Here is a 22,952-nt window from a genome sequence, read left to right on the forward strand (position 1 = left end):
GATCCAGAACAAGGAGCTCAGTTTCTGTGGACCTCAGTTTCCTCCTTTGTAAAATAAAGAGGGCTATACTTGAGGACCTCTAAGGTCCCTTCTGGTTGCGAAAATGTGATCCCAGGATCCTATTTGACAAACGTGGCTAAGAAAACGAGACCAATTTAGACCAACATCTCACACCATATGCTCTAGGAAAAGCTCCAAATGTTTTAGGAATGGAAAGGGCAAATTATAAACAAATTAGTGAAGCAAGGAAGGGAAAAATCTTTTGTAGCTCAAGTTAGATGAAGAATTAATGACGAAGTAAGAGAGAGACAGGTAAGAAATGATCACATAGTCCATTTAAAACAGTTTCTAGCTGTAGAAGCGGATTACAAGCTGTATCACCTTAAGAAGCAGCTTTATTAGAGATCTGATGAGATTAACAAATGAGATATGTGTAAAGAACCTAAAAATTAAAGGATCATTCATGTATCTAGGGGATGATGGAAGGAGATTTCAAAGCACAACATTCTATCCATAGCTCCATGATGCCTCCATATTACACTAGCAATGCCTGGTAATACAGTGACCATACTGACCACTTTCAAAGGATTCACTGCAGCTCTGTGAAGTGATAAGAACTATGAAGAAATAGGGACCAAAAGTTACAATTTTTGCTGAGAAAATATGGTCATGAAAGCTATGAGTTCACTAAATTACTTAGAAGTTTGAATTTGAAGGAATGATTACAAAGTAAAGCCAGGGAATTGAAAGAAGAATGAGAGGGAAACAATAATAAGTTCTGCTTCAGACATGTTAAGTTTGAGATACCTATAATCCAAGAAGCATCACAATTTTTTAAACAAAATGGAATTTATTTTGCCCTTGCTGTAAGATAATATAGAAGCTTCAGGAAAACCTAAATTCCAAAACATTGCCCTTCACCCTTCCCTTCATCTCTAGACCTCAATAACCCTGAAACTAAAGAAATCATTTAAAAGAAGTGATCTGTTCCTGTCTCAATCCCATAATCCCTTCTGGAAGTAGAAAGGAGATACTTAAGTCCTACATATCTATAAAGGATTTCCAACCACAGGTCACAAAGGTCACTTGGTTTATACATTTCTGTACCAATTATCTTAGAATGCTTAATCCTGAGTTCCTATTTTCCATTTCCTGAAATTTGCTAGTAAATATTTAATTATCTTTACTAAATTCAGATGAACTATATTTAATAAGATTTCATTTCTATTTGAGAAAATATATTTCTCAGCAGCCTCCCATGGAGGTGACAAAAGTACATGCTGTTTTAGAAACTGCTAGGGGGCACTGATCAATAAGCAGTGGCCTCTGTTTTTAGATCAGGACACTTCAGATCTATAAACCACTCAATCTCCCAAGTCTCTAGAAATAGTCACAACAAAAAGTTTTCTGGCCAATTTCTCCATCTTGGTGTATGTAGTTACAAAAAGGACTTCTCCCATAGCCAATCTATCATTTGGACAACCAAAATGAATTTCAGAGAAATCATAGATGAGCAAAACCAAAAAATAAACAAATAAACAAACAAACAAATAAATAAATAAAAAGCCATCAGCTGGATTTAAAAAAAAAAAAAAAAAAAAAAAGGATCCTTAGCAATGTTTCTGGTCATGGTGATCATCACAAAATTTAAAAAAAATTAGCCTCTTTTCAGCATAATTTCTTAAGAGTCAAAATCCTGCACCAAACAAAAGACAATGTCTGCACCAATTAGATGGTGTGATCCATATCCAATATACACCTAAATTCACTGAAATCCATTGTCTTTCAAAATAAAGGCCAATCTCATTAAGGTTAAGATTAAATTGCTAGGGGCATCTGGGTGGTGCAGTGTATAGAGCATCAGCCCAGAGTTCAAATGTGGTCTCAAACACTTAATACTTCCCAGTATGGACTCCAAAAAAAGAATGAATTTTAAACACTTTAACATTACTTCTGCATTTGAACTGATAGACAGGCCCACTCCAAAGAGCATCTACCAAAAAAAAAAAAAAAAGTAAATATATCAACTCTTCTAGAATAGCTAAATGAGATATGATTTCTTTTTCTTATGAAGTGTGGCCACGAGGTTTGTTTTTTTTTTTTTTTAATTTTTTTTACTTTGCATGGCTATACCTCTTTGTTTATATCCTAACTGAGAAATAAAAGCAAAAAATAATGCCTGAAACACTGACTGGGGAGAAACTTTTTCCCCACCTCAGAAGTTAGTGATATGCATCCCAGTAACTAACCTTACAGCAGGTCTATATCAAATTTTCCCTTCATATTTAAAGGAGAAAGCAAAAACATATGAGGGGTCTCAAAGGAAAGACCAATTTCTGTCTGTTCACAACTTTCAAGGTTAGAAGAGAAATCTCTTACATTTTGCCATAGGGAACTTATAGGGTTAAAATCATCTGAAGTTAAGAAATAAAGGATCAGAAAATTTAATCTAGGGGGATCATAGGAGATCACCTAGTCCAACCATCCCATTTTACAACCAAGGTACTGAGGACCAAGGACATGAACAGCTTTACTCCAAGGTCACGTAACTAATAAAGAACAAGCAGCAGATCTGGACCCAAAGTTTAGCACTTTTCCATTGCACTCCGTCCAATGTTGCAATTGCAAGGATATTTTACAAATTCCCTGCAAAATGCCAGGCACTAGGGGGGATACAGTGACAAGATGAATGAAAGTTATCCTGCCTTCAATGAGCATACATTCTACTTAGGGTAAAAAAAAAAATCCCTTGTGAAGGTGAGCAAATACAAAATAAATGGGAAAGAGTTTCACGAGAAGGATAGATACAAAAAAGCAGAAAAATCAGAAAAACCATTATCAAGATCTTTTATTAATCTTTTGGTATGGCTCTTTCACTAATGCTAAAGCTCTTCTCCTATAATTATGGCTCACCAAAATCTCCAGACCCATGCAAACCAAACATCAACATCTGGGTTCAGTGACAATCAGAGTTCTCAAGCATAGCAAAGTCAAGAAATCATACCAAATCAACAAATGAAGAGGTAAAGTCACCAAGAACAATATGCCATGAAAGTAATAAAAAGGGGGGGTCCAGCAGATCATTATATACTTCAACAACAATACTATATGATGATCAATTCTGGTGGACGTGGCCCTCTTCAACAATGAGATGAGCCAAATCACTTCCAATAGAGCAGTAATGAACTGAACCAGCTACACACAGCAAAAGAACTCTGGGAAATGAGTGTGAACCACTACATAGAATTCCAAATCCCTCTATTTTTGTCCGTCTGCATTTTGGATTTCCTTCACAGGCTAATGGTACATTATTTCAAAGTCCAATTCTTTTTGTACAGCAAAATAACTGTTTGGTCATGTATACATATATTGTATTTAACTTATACTTTAACATATTTAACATGTATTGGTCTACCTGCCATCTGGGGGGGGGGGAAGGAGGGGAAAAATTGGAACGTTTTGCAATTGTCAATGCTGAAAAATTACCCATGCATATATCTGGTAAATAAAAAGCTATAACAAAAAATAAAAAAAAAATAAAAAAATAAGGGGGGTCCACTGCAAGGGGAAATATATATGCTTGCTAGATGTTAAATGAATAGGCAAACAAAGTGTAGACATGTCATATATGAGTGACATACTCATGAAGAAATAGGCACCAACATCTCTAAGTACAAAGGTGTTTAGGAATATATATTTATATTATATAGTTATAACATATACAATAATATACATATTTATTATTATATTATATATAATTCATATTATAATATGATATGTATATTGTATATTATAAATATATAATGATATACATTTATATGATATACAAATGTATGTCTATATTATATACATGGGTAGCTAGGGAGCACTGCAGTGGATAGAGATCTAGGTCTGAAGTCAGGAGGACCTGAGTTCAAATGGGGACTCAGACATTTCCTAGCTATGGGATTCTGGGCAAATCACTTTATCCTATTTCCCTCAGTTTCCACATCTATAAAATGATTTGGAGAAGAAAATGGCAAACCACTTCAGGATCTTTACCCAAAAAAATATACCAAATAAGGGTCACAAAGAGTCAGATCTGACTGAAATGCCTGAAATATTCAAATAGCTATATTAGAAATCCCAGAAGCAACAGAAATAGCTCTATGCATGTCACTTCATTTGATAGCTAAAATTATATGCCATTGATATTCCACAAGTGATTTAAGAATATAATTCCAAAAATATGGATCCCACAAGAATGGGGTCTTTGAGATTCAGACCTTCTACTACTCAAAGGCTGTCCAAAACATCTTACTTCAAGCCTTCAAAACATTTCTACTCTCCGTCAGTATCCTTCAGGATTAATCCATGAAGAGGCAATAGCATTCTCATATCCCTGTCCTATCTTAAGTTTTTGAAGTCTTCCCATTGCTAGAACATAAGTTCCTTGTAGCTAATCAATCAAAGACTCCTTTGCATTTCTAAGTGTGTATGTCCATATTAATTTCTGAATGTTTCCTGCATTAAAACTGGATCCAATTTCTTTTCTCCTCTTCCACTCTTAATTCATGGTGTACATACCTAAAATACACTCAGACTTGAGAAATACAAAAATACTCAATTAATGTCTTTCTTCAATATGTCTTCTGTCTGCATATGGCTTCCACAGGGCATGTCGATTGACACCCAGAATTGTTGTAGATTGTGAAATCCTTGGAGATAGTTGCTTGTCTGGATTAACTGATATGTTACTTAGAAAAGCATGATATGGAAAGGGATGAAGATGGTGATGAGAATGACAATGACAACAAAAACAATGATAATGAATTCTTACACTGGAAACTAGTACCATAAGAGTTAGGATCTTCTAGGGGCCAGATGAACCATTTCAGATCATAAGGAAAATATAATAAAATATTGTTCTTAGGTAATTTAAGAAAAGTAGGAGAAGCACAGTGGATAGAGCATCACCCCTGGAGCCAGGAAGACCTGAGTTCAAATTTGACCTCAGAAACTTAACATTTACTAGCTGTCTGATCCTGGACAGGTCACTTAACCCCAATTGCCTTGTGCCTCCCTCATAAAAAAGAAAAGTAGGACATGATGGGAAAAGCCGTAACATGGCTTAAAATCAGAAAGACCTGACTTTACCCTGAACAAATCATTTAACCTTTCTACACATTAGGCAATTCCTTCGGATTCATTTTTAAAATATATTTGAAATCTGTGTTGGTGCTAAGACTCCCATACCTTACCAGGGGTTCTCAAACTACAGCCCACGGGCCAAATGCGGCTCGTGAGGTTATGGCAAATGGGCTGAGGGGCGGAGACAGAGTGTGAGTTTTTGTTTTTACTATAGTCCGGCCCTCCAATAGTCTGAGGTACAGTGAACTGGCCCCCTATTTTAAAAGTTTGAGGACCACTGCCTTACACTGCTTTTTCTCTTTTTTTTCCTTACACTAATATTTACAGAAAACACAGACCTTCCCAAGATTATTGTGTTCTAATTTAATACTGGGAATCATGATTGGATGAAGTCTGAAAGAATTAATGAAGATAAGAATTCCAAGACTTGGGTTCATAAGGAACACAGATTTATCAAAGCTATAAAAGTAAAAAGTCATGTTTTTTACTTCTATATGAGCCAGGAATTAAAGAAGACACCCAACCTGGCAGGTATTCTTTACTGGTGGACCACTGCTGAAGGAGACTGGGTGGGAAAACACAGATGAAACTGGGATAAGTCAATATAAAAGTCATCAGAGAGAGACATAGGGCTAAAATAAATAGGAAGGAGGATCCAGCCACAGAGAACAAGAAATGGAGCATCTCCATGAGGCCCAAGAACATAGGTAAAATAGAAGAAGACCCCTTGATCATTGTGAGGTGACCTTATGAGGGTTTACAGAAGGAGGCATGGGATGGTAGAAAGCAAGCTGGATCAGGTGAGAAGGAAGCTGGTTGTAAACCCTAGCTCTGAAGTTTGCTCTCTGTGTGACTCTGTTCTTTCATCTCTTTGGGTGTGGAGGTTGGATGCCTGTGAGATCCTTCCTGGCTCTAAATCCACGGTATGGACACAAACCAGATCTGCCCTATTAGAGGGATTACCCAGGCCTCAATTGAAGTCTTTAACTATATAAGAAAGAGTGTGAGTCTGTGTGTGTGTGTGGGGGGGGGTGTTAAAAGAGAAACAGAGATAGAAAGAGAAAGAGAGATATGGAGACACAGTCAGTGTTTGTTTGGGAGCCAACAAGAAAGGGAGAAGTCCTATATGTAAGATGGATAACATAAGAAAGAAAAAGGCAGTTAAAAGAAAGGAAACACATTTAATATGCATCATTGCAGGGTTCATTTGTGTTTTGTTTTGAAAATTAATTCCTAACCCTAAGTTCTAAAGGGTACACAAAATCAATCATCTAAAATTCCTTTTTTTAATTTTTTTTCTGATCAAGCTTAACTTTTTAAAATTTTATTTTATTTCAGTAGTTTTATTGAATTTCCCCCTCCTCCTCCCCACTCCCTCCCCTTGATGACAGTTAGTCCAATATATGTTAAATATGTTAAAATATATGTTAAATCCAATATATGTATACATATTTATACAGTTAGCTTGCTGCATAAGAAAAACCAGATCAAAAAGGAAAAAAAAAAACTGAGAAAGAAAACAAAATGCAAGCAAACAACAACAGAAAGGGTTAAAATTCCTTTTTTCAGGGCAATTTACAATACATATAGCATTCTCAAATATTGTTCAGATTGTTCTATGGGTAAAGAAAGAGCAAGATAGGATCAGAATTTTAGAATTCTAAGAGATGGAATCAGCTCTCAATCTTTATTCATTTTTTTGTCTAAATGAAGCAAATAACCTGAAACGTTTACAATTTTTTGTGTTCTTTCAATTTGATAGAAATGTAAATGAGGAATATTATTAGTATTAACTTCTGACACTAAGCAATACACTTGCGGTACATGGGAATATGATTAAGGGTTAGACAGAGGGGAAATTTTCTGTAACACAATTATAGCATAAAAGTAAGCCACTGGGAAAATGTGACAGCTTTGGCTTTTTGTTCATGTAAATGTGGTAGACTACAAAATGAAAACCGCTTGGGCTCAAATCCACGTGCCGCACTCAGGATTTTATTAGACAAGGCACAAACTCCATGGAATATTTGAAGGAAGTCCTCTCAAAAGATGCTAATTTATAATTCTGTTATGAGAAAAGAAAAAAAGTGTACATGTGCTGGCATCTGTCACCAAAGCATATTAGCAGTAGGCTTCCTCATTTGTGAAGTCCTGAACAAAAAACTCATCAGTAGGGTATATTTCTGGTCAAAAGAAAAATCACAGATTCTGGGCACATGGCACTGACCCAGTGCCTCTCTGACATGACTTCCCTTCTTAGCACTGAGGTCAATATGATCAACTAGCTGTCATGGCGAGCCTCCTTAATGGTTCTGGTTCCATGGGCCACAGTGAGGACCAGCAGGAAGAGCTGCATAGCCAGGGATGCTCTGTGTAAGTATGACTCTTGAGAAAGAAAAGTCAAGCAAAGTTCTGTCCCTGTGGCACAATCAGCAGCTCAGCAATCATCCCACAAAACAGGTAGAGAACAGAGAAATGTTTGTCTTCTCTCAACCCAAGAATTAGGCTATCTCAATAGCTCAACTTCCATTTAGTGCTATCCTTGGGCAGTGATTTTAAAAATCTTTTTGGTTTTACTCAGTTACTAGAAAGAAAGCCTTCTGACTCAGTAAGCTTTGTTGTTTGGGTGAGAAAGTGATACATACAAGAATTCAACAAAAACCAGGACTGGAACCTCAAAGTCCAGAATTATTCCAGACTGAACTGTTCATAACAAATTCTGGACCAAATGGCCACCATGAACAGGTTCCGCTGAACAGCAAAGACTTCTACTATAAGCCTTGCTAACATACTAGATTTCCATTATCTGTAGAATGGTCCACACAAAAGCTAGAAATGTTCATTCCTTGATTGGTCTCAGGGTATGACAGTTTGAAGTGACTGGAAAACCTATCCTAAAATAAAAAGGATTAGACATGAGTACAATGAAGCAAAATAAACACCATAATGAAATTCAAGATACTTGAAGTATAACTCAAAGTGTTCAAAGCACAGGGATCACAGGAATTAAAAGTCAGAAGGGGCCTCATCTCAAAGATGAGACAACTACTGGCCAAGCAATTGGAGTCATGTGGCCAAGGTTAAATGGCAGGCCTGGGATTTGAACATATATCTTGTGGTTACAAAGCCAAGGTTCTTTGCATCACATTGCATTGCCTCCAAAATGAAGGGAAACAAATTGTAAATGTCAGTGGAGAATGCTTAAACAAAAAGTACTTTCTAATATCTCACCTTAATTTTTGCTAAACATTGTTGGTAAATTTGAACAAAGAGGTTCTATGGTATGCCTTAAGGGCTGTTTAAAACACCCAAGCAGCACAAAATATGCAAGGAGACAATGTCAGATTTCTACACTAAGACACAGAAAAACAAGGGCAAAATTATAATTATGACTCATCGATGATACTTCCCTCAATTTCAATGTGCCAGGGCTTGACCCAAGCCTCACAAAAATTGAAGGAAAGCAACTGGCCTTAATCAAGTTTTGCATCCTATGCTCATCAAAAATGGATACAAGGCTCAAAAAAGTAAAAGGAACAAGATAGAGCCTTGAGAAATCCCAACTGATATTCCTCCCTTTCCTCCCCAAAATTAAAACATCTGAGTAGAAAATCCTGAGTAGAATATAAAGGAAGAAGACTTGGAGACTCTACCATCTGAAGAATTTGCCACAATTACACTCTTTGAAATTCACTCTAGGGAAATCTAATCATACTAAGTTAACCAACTCAATGAGTGATGTTGGTGAACATCAAGAAGAAGATGGACACTATAGTCTTCCTATTAAAACATTCTGAGAAACTGAAGGCTATATAGCGTCGAGATTAAGAAAATCTGGGTATTCTCTGAAGATATGATGGATAAAGGAGTCTTCTGGGGAGGGAGAATGCAAGCTAAGTAGAAACCTGCAGCATCTGCCCCCCACCATATCTGATTTGACACCTCAATTGTTGCAGCAGGAATCGAACACCATGTCAGGTGCAGGGAGAACATCCATGAACAACTAAAGCAAACTGCCAGAGAAACTGCCACGCTTGATTTCTTTTGATACTTCTCTGACACATCTGGAGGAAACTAAGCGACTTTCCCTAGCTCCTGTGGAGGCCTGCAAAATCTCATCCACGGGGCAGGAAACAAGAAAAGAAAATAGTTCGTTCCAGCTAGGAACAGCTGTTATTTTCCAATTAAAATTCACAAGACCAAAATATTAATTTATTAAGCAGCAATGTTTAATTTAGGCGAACAGAACTAAATTTTCTCACAATACATCCTTTTATAGAAGAAACTGTCAAGAGTTCTTTACCGTAAATAAATGCATGTGACAAAACAGTTCATTGTATGCTGCCGATATGCAAACAACTCCATCTCAGATTGTGAAATATTGGGCTTAATTTGTAGCCAAGCACAAAGGATTTGTCTCTGGTAAAAAATAAAATAAAATTCATTGACAGTTTCCTAAATATTTCACACAGGAAAGTAGCACTGTTCTCGACAGTGCGAAGATTATCTTTGGCTATCAAAGAAGCAAGTTAATAAAGTGACAATAACAAACTGATGTATCTGTCAAAGTTTATAGATAAAGATGTCGAGCTCTAGGTTATCGGCCTACAGCACTGACACCATTCATATATCATCACTCCCCAACACACTCTCTGTCAGCATTGTTTATTTGCAGTCAGGGGTTAAATAATGACCATGTAGCAAGAATGCCTTTGGGGAACTGCTTTGTCTTATGTAAGTTTCACCTGTTTACTTCAGAGCAAGTTTTCTGGAGCTTTTGTATATTTTTCTGGTTTTATACAGATGGTATTTATCAAAAGGGAACAGGCTTTAGGTCAATGAGATGAAAACTGCTACTTTTCCTGCCATTTTTCCATTCGTTGCATTGCCTTGTGCCTAGTGTCCCAATTACTAGTCCAAGGGCTTCAGGAATTGTGTTGGTCCCACGCAGTTTCATTCATAAAGATATTTCGCAACTTAGAAATATTTAGAGATTTCAATTTGGGCGTAGAGAGGATCTTGGGAAGCCATGTCTAAGTCATGTCCTTCTCCAGTCATTGGCGACTTTTCCAGACTCATAAGCAGCAAAGCTTGGAATAAACCCGATTCATTGTGACTTTGTCCCACAACCTCTGCAACCTAAGATCTGTACTATGCTGGAGAAAGTTCTGGACAAGCCCTCATCATCTGTCAACAGCTAGGAAGAACATCGGGAAAGAAGCCAAGGAATATTCAGTCCTTGCCCTCCATCGTCACATTCCAGGAGGGTTCTTAATCTTCTTTGAGTTAGAAACCCCTGGAGTTGTGGACCCCTTCATAGAGCAATGCTTTGAAAAGCATTTTTAAATGCATAGGATTACCACAGAAATTCTTAATTATCGAAATATCTGTTTTCAAAACCAAGTTCACAGCCCTTCCAATTCCTCCCCATCCACTTGGCCATGTCCCTAATGGAGTATGGAAGTTTTCATGATCATAAGCCACATAGCAGATGCTTCAAGGCACAAAGAGAGGGACAAGGCATTGAGAGGGATGAGAGGAATCAATGGGCCTGCTCCATCTACCACAGAAAAGGTAAAGCTCCCTTTATCAGGAGCCCAGGGGACTATAAGTGAGAGATATGAGGGGGTGTTTTACTTGCCTTGTCTCCACCCCTTCCTCTCATGCCATTCATACTCATTCGCTCCATGCATATTCATTAAATATCTACAGAACGGCCATGAGTGCACAAGATGGAAAGGAACATTCCGGATGGCTCAGTATTTATGGTATTAAAACAAACAAAAACGCCAAACTTTCCTTCGGCTGTGAATGGAATGGTATGGCTGCTAATGGCTAAAGGATATCCAAGAAGAGGAAAGGAGTCTGCTCCCCACAAAAGAGTCCTATGCTGCCCACTCCTATTTTCTCTTCCACATTTCTTCTCCTTCTTCATTGCTGAAAATACCCAAGCAAAGGTACCTTCATTGATATACTTAGAATATTAGGTATAAGCCTACTAAAATTCACCCTTCTTATAATCAAGAAGGTGTTTTTCCAAGTAACAGACTAATTTTTTTAGGAAATCTATTTTTAAACTTAGTACCTAAGTCACTGAGAAATAAAATTTCTTCTACAGGCAACTCGAGTACAAAGCAGGTAGCAACAGCTATTTTCTTGTTGTCTACAGCATACCACCAAAATTTCTTCTAATATTCAGATTTTTTTCTACACCACAATGCAATGTACTTTTCTAAACTCATCTCATCCCATTATTACCATTTACAAACTCAACACATCAGCCATATTAGACTCTTTATCTTTCTCCAAACTCATCCATCTAGTCTCCACTGATTCCTCAGCAAAGAAGAAAGGGTTCTTTCCATCCTGTGGTGGACACGGCATTCGGGACCGTCTCTCTGACAAAACACTCATATTCACCTCTGCGTTCCAGTTCCTTGAATACTTCTCTCCCCACCTACTTGATGTAAGTGTCTTTGGTATCTCTCAGGCTGGCACAGTGCCCTCTACGGAGCCATTTACAGAGACTCTATGGAGTCTATGGAGCATATGACAAAGCACAGATTTCTCATTTGATTCTCAAAACAACCCATTAAGGTAAGCCATTTTATAGTTATTATTACCATCATTATCCCCATTTTAAGATGAGAAAATTGAGGGTCAGATAAGTTAAGCAATATGACCCTGATCCCAAAACTAGTCAGTATCAGGACCACACTTGGAGCCCAGGGCCAGCATTCTGTCTACTACATATGGCAAGTATTCACAAATGTTTTGTGACTCGAAACATGTAAACTCGGTAACAATTGGCTAAACAGATGATAAAAGATTTAAACAAAATCTTCAGTCTAAATTTAAAAAGAGACAGTGTTACAGTGAACAGAAACCAGAGTTCCAAAGACCTGTATTCAAATGCTGCCCAATGACATTTACAAGCTGTATGGTGCTGGGAAAGATATTTAATCTCTCTGGGCCTTGGTCTCATCATATGTAAAGGGAGGGGATTGAACTGCTTCACTATCCAAGTCCTTTCTACTCCTACCTCTCTGAACCTGGGCTCTGCTAAGTAATAGAGAAGTTATGATATGCTTTGGTAGAGAGAGAGTTCCCAACAAAGGATATTCACATGGTGAGAAAATCAATGTTCCTTCAGGGAATATGTCCACTGACTAACCATAAATAAAGGCAAACATATTAAACAAGCAGACAAAACACAGAATAAAACCACGTGTTTCTTAAGTTTGTCTGTTTTAACAGCTCAGAAGTATGAGGGAGCAATGGTGATATTTTGTACATTAGTAACAGATTTGCCCAAGGCTCATAAGCCTGCAGATTATGCCTGATGGGAATCGGGAAATAATATATGCTCATTTAGACAGTTATGCTTTCCAGAGTATTTGACAGGACCCTCATGATCCTGATAATAATTTCTGAGCCACGAACAATGAGGTGCAAAAGCCTTATTAACCAATCTGACGATGCTGGACAATGGATGTCAATTTTGAATTTTTCAATTCAGTGAAACAGACAAATTTCTCAAGTCAACTATGCTTCAGGTTCAGAACGAGGAAATTTTCTAGAAAAATACCACTCTTGGTGGCTCTAAGTTTGATACTCCCTCTAGAAAGCAAAGGACCAGGAAGAAAGTAATCAGAACACTTCAGCCACGCCATCTGATGGCTCTGAGCCACCATTTTTCTCATCTGCCCATAAAATGCAGATAACACATTATGGCCTTACAGGATTGTGATGGAAGGTACTTTGGAAACCTCAAAACACAATATGTGTCTGGACATCAAGTACATGTAAGAACCCTGATTTTCCTTCCCTTACAGGTCACCTAGTATGACACCTGATATATCCTCAGCAGATACTCTGGTGGAAGGGCAGCTAAAGCAAGATTTTTTTTTAAATTGGAATCCATACAAAAGTAATGGGAACATAGTTTGGGTTTCTTGCCCCCTCTCCCACCCCCTGCAGTAGGCTTCAAGCATTTTATAAACATTAGTCATTCTTTCATATATTCTAGACATATCTCAGCATTACCAAATTCACATCACTCATGCCTACGTCTTGATGAATGTCAGTCTGAACTGAAATCATGCCAGTTTCATTAGCAACATCGCTAACTGACTTCTTAATTTAAGTGCCAATACTGTCAATACCATATTTCACTGTTCTTGTAGAAAGCAGAGTCTTATTTCTTCTTTCTCTTCTCTTCTTTCTTTCTTTCTTTCACTTCTTTCTTCTTTCTTTTTCTTCTTTCACTCATCTAGCTCCTTGAACATCCAGACCCTGAGACAAAGCTTGGGCAGCCAAAGAGGCACTAGAAGGTCTCTCTGACCGAGTAGAGAACCATGATAGTGGATCTTCATCTTTTGTGAAGACTGAATTAGCACCTTGGATGCCTTAGAATCAGCTGGAGTCAGGATAAGCAAAAGTTCTTGGTCTGTATTCTTGGTCTTTAGGGGTAGAAGTGAATTGGATGGAGGATTTCTACGACCTTCCTTCTTTTCTCCTACCGCCAAAAGTGACTCTTGGCTGGTCTTAGTCTACCCCCTAGTCCCTCCTACAATTCTCTGTTTACACCAAAATATCGAGCCAGCACAGAATAGTGGGAAGGGCCATTTTTCCAAGCATATGCTAATAGAGTATTGTCCAATAGGTAATTAGCCTTAAGTGCTCCATTGTCCAACCTCAGTGCATCAACTCAGAGTTTCAGCCCTTTACAATCTTTCAAGTCAAACTCTTTCATTATTCCATGATAAGCTGGCCAATTTGGCTCAACTGTTTCTCCTCTTTTTTTGTTTTTTTCTTTGTCAGAAGAAAGAACTCTAGAAACAAGCTTCTTAAATTGTGGAGCACGACCCCATATAGGGGCTTGTAACTGAATGTGTGGTCTCATGAAATTATAATTTGCTATCAGACAACATTTTATATGCATATGTATTTTACATACTTATATACCCAGGGTCACATAAAGCTTCCTGGGCATAAAGGGGTCACAAGGAGAAAAAGCTTAAGAAGCCTAGACTGAGGAAGGGGAGAAGACGGGACTATAATGGGAAACATAAGTGATGAAAAATTGCCACGGTCTTCTGTTTTTACAAGAGAACTGTATTGCTCTGGTTTTTGTCCTCTAGTAGCTTTCAAGCTAAACCACAAAGAGAGAAATGTACATATGAAGGAGTTTGAAGTCAAAGTTAGTAAGTATGATTCAAGAGGAGAAGGCAAGGGTAAACATTTTCCATAGCTGGAAGAGTAATGAGTACTGGAGCTTGATGGCCACACAGATCAAGACAAGGTCACTAGTTACCGAGTATTTCCTTTGTGCCTAGCCCCACACCAGGCCTGGGAGGGAAAATAAATCGGTTCTGGCCTAAAAGAGCTTGAAATTATTTGGACACAGAAAGCTTTGGGACAAAGCAGAGGACAGCACCATGGTAGAAGTGATTGTGTCACTAGATTGAAGAAAAGATGGAACATGGGCAGGTGTGCTCCTATCAGAGGGCTGGAGCTACCTGGAAGAGAAGGGATTTCAGTGGAGGCTTGATAAACACGTCAAGATTTTCCCCAGAAGTGTGATAAGCACTACTTGTTACTTTTATTGCTTCATAAAAAGACAGCTCTTCCTTTGATAAAAGAGAAAGTCACATTAGAGGATACAAACAAACCTGTAAGGTCCCTTCTAGTTCTAAATCCTAAAAGCAGAGGATCACAGACAATTAAATAAATCAAGAAGCTCTATAATATATGAACGTGTGACGCCCCTGCTCCTTACCTGAACTGACAAAATCTTGACAGGAAGATTGAGTTCAGTCATACTGACACATTTGCTCAAACAATACATTTTAATTTAGCTGGTGGCTAGCTAAATGCCAGGGCTGGTTGATGTACACTCAACAATTATGAAAGAAATATTGATATGTTCTCACATTAGTTGCCTGTTTGGAGTTCAAATCCATAGCCCACTCTCTTCTATAAAGCCATTATCTACTTACTTCTAAAAAAAAAAAAGTATGCGAGTCTAATGGCTAATCATATATAACTATCCAAATGGTGAATTATGGAATGATTAATGATTGTACATAATTTAAAATAAGGAATTCATATATGTGGAAATTCTCTTCCTCTGTAGTTCTAGAGTGAGACTACACAGTGGGAAAGTTAGAGCAATATCACACATCTTAGCCAGGCCAAACGGAACCTTCACCTAGTCCTTTAATGCCATGTAATTGGGCCCGTCACCATAAATCAACACACTCGTGTAACTGTTTTGTTAGCACACGTTTCTTATGTGGTCTAATTTTTACATGTGGACTAAAGCAAAACACTGACCTAAGATGTGTACCTATAATCCCAAATGAATTCCATGGCAGGTGGATGCACATCAATGCAAAATAAAAACTGGTCAGATGGGGTACTCTGCCGACCTATGCTAAATAAATTACAAAAAGAAATATACTTCCCTAAGCACAAAGCACTTAATTAAATCATTAAATCAAAGTAAACTGAGTACAAAAGATTTCAAAAAATAGCTCCCAGTGAAATTCTCAAGTTATTTGACCAGGATGGCAGAATGCTACAGACCCCCAGCGTCTGCATTTCCTGAGCCTGGCAGGGCCAAGTTACCTGTCCACTGGAGGTTTTCTGTGTTATATGGCAGGGGACAGGGAGCGGGAGAGATGTGTTTGCAGAAATCTACTAACATGAGCTTCTGCAGTTTGATGCCAGATTCCCTCCCTTCCCAGTGTTCTACACATTCTCATTGTCTTCAAAGATTTGGCATAAAAGCCCAGAGCATCTCCCAAGTTAAAAGAGACATGAGTCACTTCACTATTTGTTAACAGTTTAGAAATCATCCATCATGTACAGCTGCAGTCCTGTATCTAATTATGGTACACATAAAAGTGTGGCAAGTTTCCAGCTACAGTCTACCTGGTTTGAGAAGGTATAATGCCACAGTGGGGACAGACAGCTGAGTTTTCCTGGCTGTAAAATGGGAATACCTTTTGCCTGCCAATTTAACTTCCTACTATCTGTACCACTTAATAAATCCTTTTCACAAACTGGCAAGAAAGATTCTGCTCAGGAGATGTCTCTTTGTGCTAACCTAATGGGTTTATCAACTCCTAAAAAGCCAAGAGATAATAGACATTTTAATCTGAAATAGAAGCTTGGAAAATTGGTGATATTCGTGTTTTCTGCAAACCATGCTTTTCTATTCAATGGTTGAAAATCCGATAGTAATGTTGAGTTTTACTTTTCAGTCAGGAAAGTTGGGTTGGGTGGTTTCAGAGATTCTCATTTAACATTTTCAATTTCAAGTTCCTATGAGTCCCTTATGAGCACAAATTTGAGAGATTATCAAGCGTCAGTTCTTTGTTTCAGGCAGGTAAAAGTCTAAACAATGTGGCACCCTTTCCAAGATATCAAAATCTTTGCTTTTGTTTTGTGATAAAATCTAGGTGCAGTACCTTGTTTATACACCATACATGCTTAATGAATGTTTGTTGAATGAAAGAATCAATAAAACTGAAGATAACAAGTATACTGCATTTCCAACTCATAAAAATCCATCTCTGACAAACCTTAGAGTTTTTAATATAGGAAAACAATTTTTAATTTTTTAATTTAGAGAGCCTTATCTTATCTAAGGATGTGCTACTACCTTGGCTTTGATCATTCAAAATATGCATGATTTCATCAACACAGGCACCAAGGCAGATCAAAATCAAAATATATGCCCTGGCCAAAAAAAGAAAAAAAAAGTCATTACGGAATCAGAATTACAATTGGCAGGGTCCTTTACAGGTCACCTAGTCCAATTCACAACCATAAGGTAATGCCCTCTCCAAGAGACCTAGCAAATAATCATTCAGCCTTTGCCTGAAAACTTCCAATGATGGGAAAGCAACTATTTGCCTGGGTAGTCTGCTCCTCACCTTTGGCAAAGCTCCAATTATTGTAAAATCTGTTCTTATTTTAAGCCTAGATCTGATTCTGTTATTTCTACATCTGGTTCCTACTTCTGCCCTCTGAAAAGAAACAGAACAAGGCTCTTGTTCTCTCTCACATGAAACCTTTTAAATACTTGAAGATGGCCATCATGGTCTCCTCCCCACCCCCACCAACTCCAAGTCTTCTCGGGAGTACACACACTTAATTTAATAGGTACTAGCATGGCACAAGCTTGAGGATGGTTGCCCCCATGATTTGTCTGTCTCTGGGCATTCTACTGCTCATCAATGCCCTTCCTTAAACGTGGTGCCCAAAAGTAGAACCAGTATTCCAGTGGTGGTCTGGCCATATGGCACCTTAACTGTATACAGTGCTCTAGGTGTGGTTGGACCATAGAAGAATTCAATGGGACGACCACTTTTCGATTCATGGACATTACGCCTCTCTCCATATAATCCAAGATGGCATTGTTTTTCTTGGCTACCAATTCACAGTGGTGATTCACAGCACATGTAGGTACCTAAAACTTCCAGATTCTTTTCAAACTGTTATTTGGCCATCCTTCCCCCATTTTGTCCTCGGACAACCAATGTTTTGAAGCCATCTTTAAGACTTAACATCCCATGAGGATCAGTATGGCATTCAAACTGTTAGCACTATTACTAGATCAAAGGAGACTACCAAAATTTAGCAAAAACATTTAACATCAAAGTTTTTATTTATAGGGCCATACAAGTTGAGACTTCCTTTGTCTCTTCCTTTTGCCATGAAAATAAATTTCTCATTCAACATTATACCTTTAAACAGTATAAGGGATTGCATTCAAAATTAAGAGGGTCCTTACTTAATGAGTTTCTCTTCAAGATTAAGTATGAGAAACTAATCTCTGGTTTCTCTGTGGAAAGTTTACTGGAATTTCTGAAACAAGAAAATGAGCTCCCAGTTTCTGCTTTGTCAATGATTTTAGAGATCCTTCTGATCCACCTCTACCATTACCCCACCATCACTCACCCTCCTCCTCCTCTCCCCTGACATTAAATTCTACCCAATGGATTAAGCCACTCCCAGACCTTCCTCTACATTGTCTTGGAAACTTTCACAGCTCTTGCTATCAAAGTAACCAAGGGGTGCCCATGCCTCACGACTTAGTTACCATGGTGGCGTCTCATAAATCATCAATTATTGTCTGTTATTATGAATCTGACAGCTTCATACCGCCATAAAGAGATTTGCATTTATGTCCAATTTTAAGAATTTTTTTTTCCAGACATCATTTTCTTTGTAAAAGAAATGTCATGACAACCAGAAAACACTTAAGCTCATTAACTGGGACCCGGGCATTTATTTGGACTTTTGTCAGTTTGGAATTTCCAAGCCCCAGCCCCTTTTTGCCTTACAGAGCAGTTTATCTTTACAATTCCCAAATATATTTCTAAACATGGGTGTCTATAGCACAATAGGCCAAACCCAGTAGAAGCAATGGAGGGTTTCTGGTTGCTATGACAACCTAAACTGATCAATTTCCTGTCACTGTTTTAAAAGAGGTACTCTCCTGTGGCCGTAAATACTAATTACAAACACAGGCCGTTTGCTAACATGTTCAACTCACAGATTAAAGCAGTTCATGCCTAATTTATCATTTAACGTGTCCTCCCACGTTTGTAGTATGGCATAGAATGAATAACAACTTCACTTGTTTACAACATTTTCAACTTAATTTCACTAATTAGTTTTGCAGTTGCTAGAATTTCAGGAGTAGCACTAGCTCAGTAAACAATATATTTGCAAAGTGGCAGGGAAAGCTTTTTGAATGTCATTTATGGATTCCTGGCACCATCTTTAGCTTCACATCTTGACCTTTAGCTGTCTTAAGGTTGAAATGGTCTTGCCTGAGTGACATCACTGGTACCAAAAGGGATCTCATCCCACCATCTCAATTTCCAAGTCAGGTCTAACTGTGGGGCAGGAGGGAGAGGGAGGAGAGAAGGAGAAAAAGAACAGTGAAGCTGCAGCCCACCCTGAGCTTACAAAACACAAAATTGTGTAGGGGAAATGCATCCAGAAATAGGAATACAGGAGGAGCCACATGATTCAATCTTACTAACACCGCCCCCAAACAAAGAAGCACAGTGTGAGCATGCTGTATGAGCCACAGATTCTAATCTGCATCAGAAGGTCCTTGATCTTGGGGGGCTAAGGGAGACTGCTATTCCAAGTATTTTCTTTTTTTAAAACCAGGATACGGAGCCATTTGCCTTTAAGTTAGACAGTTCTCTACTCTGACAAACACATACGGGGATGTTTGACATGTCATTATCCGACAGAAGTCAAGAAAAAGAATTTTCCTTCTTCAAAACGTATGCTTCACGCATTTGTCCAAGGATTGGAACAGTCCTAATAAAGTTGTCAAGCCCAGTATGGTGTGAGTCATTCACTCAAGGCAGGAAACAGATTTGATTGTTTTGACTATTTCAGAGCAGATTTTCTTTTTTCAAGAAAAAGCTTAGTAGCCTTCTTGAGCATCTTTATGGGAAGCTGATGAGTTCTCAATCCTGAACCTAACAGAACACACACCTGTTCATAAAGAGAGGAGAAAAGATCTGAAATATCTGCCTGGGGGAATCTTAGCAGCATCCCTTTATTTTGGAGGAATCCTGGGAAAGGGGGAGAGGTGAGGGATTTGAGAGCCTTGTAATATTTACTGTATCACAGTCACAAAAGAAATCACTTGACAGACCCAGCCTCAGGCAGCTTCCTGCTGTCATCAGCTGTACAAAAGAGCTCCTTCCCAGAACTCTTGTTATTCCATAAACGTATATATCCAAAAAAAGTCAAACCCTTGAGGAGGTCTTGGGGGACAACAGGCAAGGGAGCAACAAAGCTCTTCCAACTGATTCTTTGGCTAGAAGCTGCAACCTGAACGCTCTAGGGGCCCCACAGAATTTATGGTTATCCCCTCTAAACCCAGGCTCGGTGACTCTGTGGCAAAATTTCTACATTACCCTTCACATGTCAAGGTTAAAGCGTTCACACCCTGGGAGGGATACACACCAATTGAGGATGGCCCACATAGGCGGCCACTGAAAGCTGACAAAAAGTACAAAGAGAACCAATTAGGAAAGCAAAAGCTGGGTGTCTTGGTAGTCTATGATACGAGCTCCCTTCTGCCAGGGCTGCACAGGGCACTCAACTCAGGACACAACTGCCGAGTGATCAGAGGGTGGCACCAGCAGAAAACACATCAGTAGGACGTCATTTCTAATCAAATAGAGAACATTGTCTTCTGAAATATTCACTCATTAAGCATTCACTCTGAAGAGCCCTCTAATTTCCATAATGAATTAATAACATCAATCAACATAAAAACTAGGATACCTTTTATTTTATTTTTACTAATCTCATTTATATGGATCTTTTATGGATATTTTTTATAACCCTATACCTGGAATGCCTCCTCTACCTCCAAATTCAACCTGTTGAAATCTCAACTGTACCTTAAATGCCAATTCCTCCATGAAGCCTTCCTTGTTCTTTCAATGCAATTTAGATCTCTGTAACTGATAACCCTGATTTTGACTTTTTATAGGATAAGGAAATCTCCCAAGATTATTACCATTGAAATAGACAGAGAAATAGCCTGTTCACAAGGCAAGTGTAGAGGTGTACTCCATTCTCAAATCTCACCAAAATGTGCCTACACTTTTTTAATTGTTAAAATGTTTTTCAAGCTAGGATATTTCTAAATAAATGTCCTAAGCCTACTAATTATAACCATGTCAAATAATATACATTACAATAAAGAGCCCTTTTATTGTTATTGATAAAAAAAATCTCAAACTATGCACACAGTTGTATCCATTAGCCACTACCAAAGTTTGTATCCTGAATAACTAATGAGTTTCTTAATCCAGGTGCCTATTGATTGTGCTATAATATACTGCTAGCTCACATGGTGAAAGAAAATGAGGGTTTACAAAGCTCTTTTGGTTTTTGAGTCCTAGCTTTCTAGTGGACTTCTCTTTTAATATTCTTGGGATTTAGGCTTATTGTTGTTTTCTATTCACCTGTCATCTACAGAGCAGCCAATTTTATTTAAGTTATACTCACCAGGTGATGGGATAAAAACTCTGCAGTTTGGGGGTCCAAATGGTGGGATGAGTAGAACTACTGACTCAAGTGTGTTCTTTGTGTCTGAAATTAGTTATAATTTTTTTTCAAGAGCTGAGACTAGGAGAAATCTTTAAGGCACTTCACGTGTATCCATGGGCCTCAGCAGCGGGTTGCCATGGAACATAATTCCTTCAAGGACTTGAAGCCAAAGAGCGGCCATTTTGTTTTAACAAAGCCATTTCCTAACCTGATTCTGCAGTCTTCATCAAAATGCATTCCAGCCACAGGCTAAGGGGCAACAGGCTGGCTCAGGTGCTTCCTCCTAGATGGGCATTAATTAGCTACTCTGACCAGCCCTGAAGAATGAGCCTCGATGGAAAGAAAGAAAAGGGGGTTATTGAGTCATCTTTTAAAAGTGGAGGGGGGAGGAGACAAGAAAAGAATGGGAAGCCAGAGAGAAGCACAGCCGAGGCCGACAGCTTTGAAAGCCACAGGATGACCTTAAAAAGAAGCCGGACAGAATAGAGATTAGTGGAGCAGTTTCATGACAATCCTTGGTTTCTGTTTTAATATCTATTGAAAGATTCATGTCATTGAGTGTTCATTAAATTGGAAATTAAAATTAAAAAAAAAAATTTTTAAATAGGCTACCACAATGTTAAAAAGATTGTTTCTGAAAGTCTCCTGTTAAAGCACAGTTGTCATTCAGGTCACCTTGGCCCCGATGTCCTCTGCCCTCCCAGAATGCCTGTGGCTTCTTCACATGTCCAGATAGGCAAAAACAGGAAGTAGGCACACATACTCATCAGCCCCAAACCATCACAGTACTATATGAAACATGCAAAACATTACATTATTATGCTACACGGGGCCAAGGAATTTTAGTATTCACAGGATTATGGTAATTAAGTCTTCCTTCACTTTGGGTGATGTGACACATGCTTGACTATAATGTCACTCCACTTAAAGTCTGTGTAAACAACATTATCTTAGTCACTCTGCATTACATTTCCAACTGTGAGCAAAATTACAAGGTCAAAGTGGACAAGAATGCAGGTAATCCTAAAGAACAGCATGTAAATGACAAGCTGGAGCTTCAGTGTGGGGAAGCGGCATACCAACCGGGCAGAGCAGCACATCCCAGAGACCTGCCTAGTGATGCACACAGCTAGTCTACAGGCAAGTGTGATGATTTCCTTTTCTAAAGGAAATATTTCAATGCTAGAAACATTGACTCAGAAAAATCAAGTACTGCCTGACAAATGGCCCCCTCAGCCAGTTCTCAAAGACCTGTTTCAGGAACACCATTTTGAAAGGGTTCCGATCCATACCATTTTAACAGTTTTGGAGAAGCCTTGGGGGATTTTTTAAGTAAAGGGATGTATTAAACTGCTCCTTTGAAGGGATGGATGGCCAGGCGGAACCATTTGAGCCATTTGCAGGTCGCAGAATACAGTTTGCATGTGTAAGCAGCTGAGCAAAAGACCATGGCCAGTCCTGATGACAGGTGCTCTGAGCTGAGCTAGTTAGGGGAAGGCACTAAGTAAGCAAAAGAGGAGCTTCCATATAAATCCTTTCTCTTGGACTTCTGAAGAAATAGGAAATTTAAGAGCCAATTAGCAAGAGCATTAAGAGTGCCTCAGAGCTGGGGAGGGGGGATGTCTCTCAGGCACTGCACAAATAGGCCAAAGGAAAAACCACCCAGACAACAAGCCCATGGGGGACTCACAGGGCTTCTTTTCCCATTTAGA

At 38.6% G+C, this 22,952-nt stretch overlaps 1 protein-coding gene across 1 annotated transcript in view; it reads right to left on the minus strand.

The window, feature by feature from the left end:
* Positions 1 to 22,952, minus strand: part of DACH2 (dachshund family transcription factor 2) — a 433,454-nt gene that overhangs the window by 272,292 nt on the left and 138,210 nt on the right.

Source organism: Sminthopsis crassicaudata, chromosome X, assembly GCF_048593235.1.
Source record: "Sminthopsis crassicaudata isolate SCR6 chromosome X, ASM4859323v1, whole genome shotgun sequence".
In the NCBI taxonomy this organism is placed as follows: Eukaryota; Metazoa; Chordata; class Mammalia; order Dasyuromorphia; family Dasyuridae; genus Sminthopsis; species Sminthopsis crassicaudata.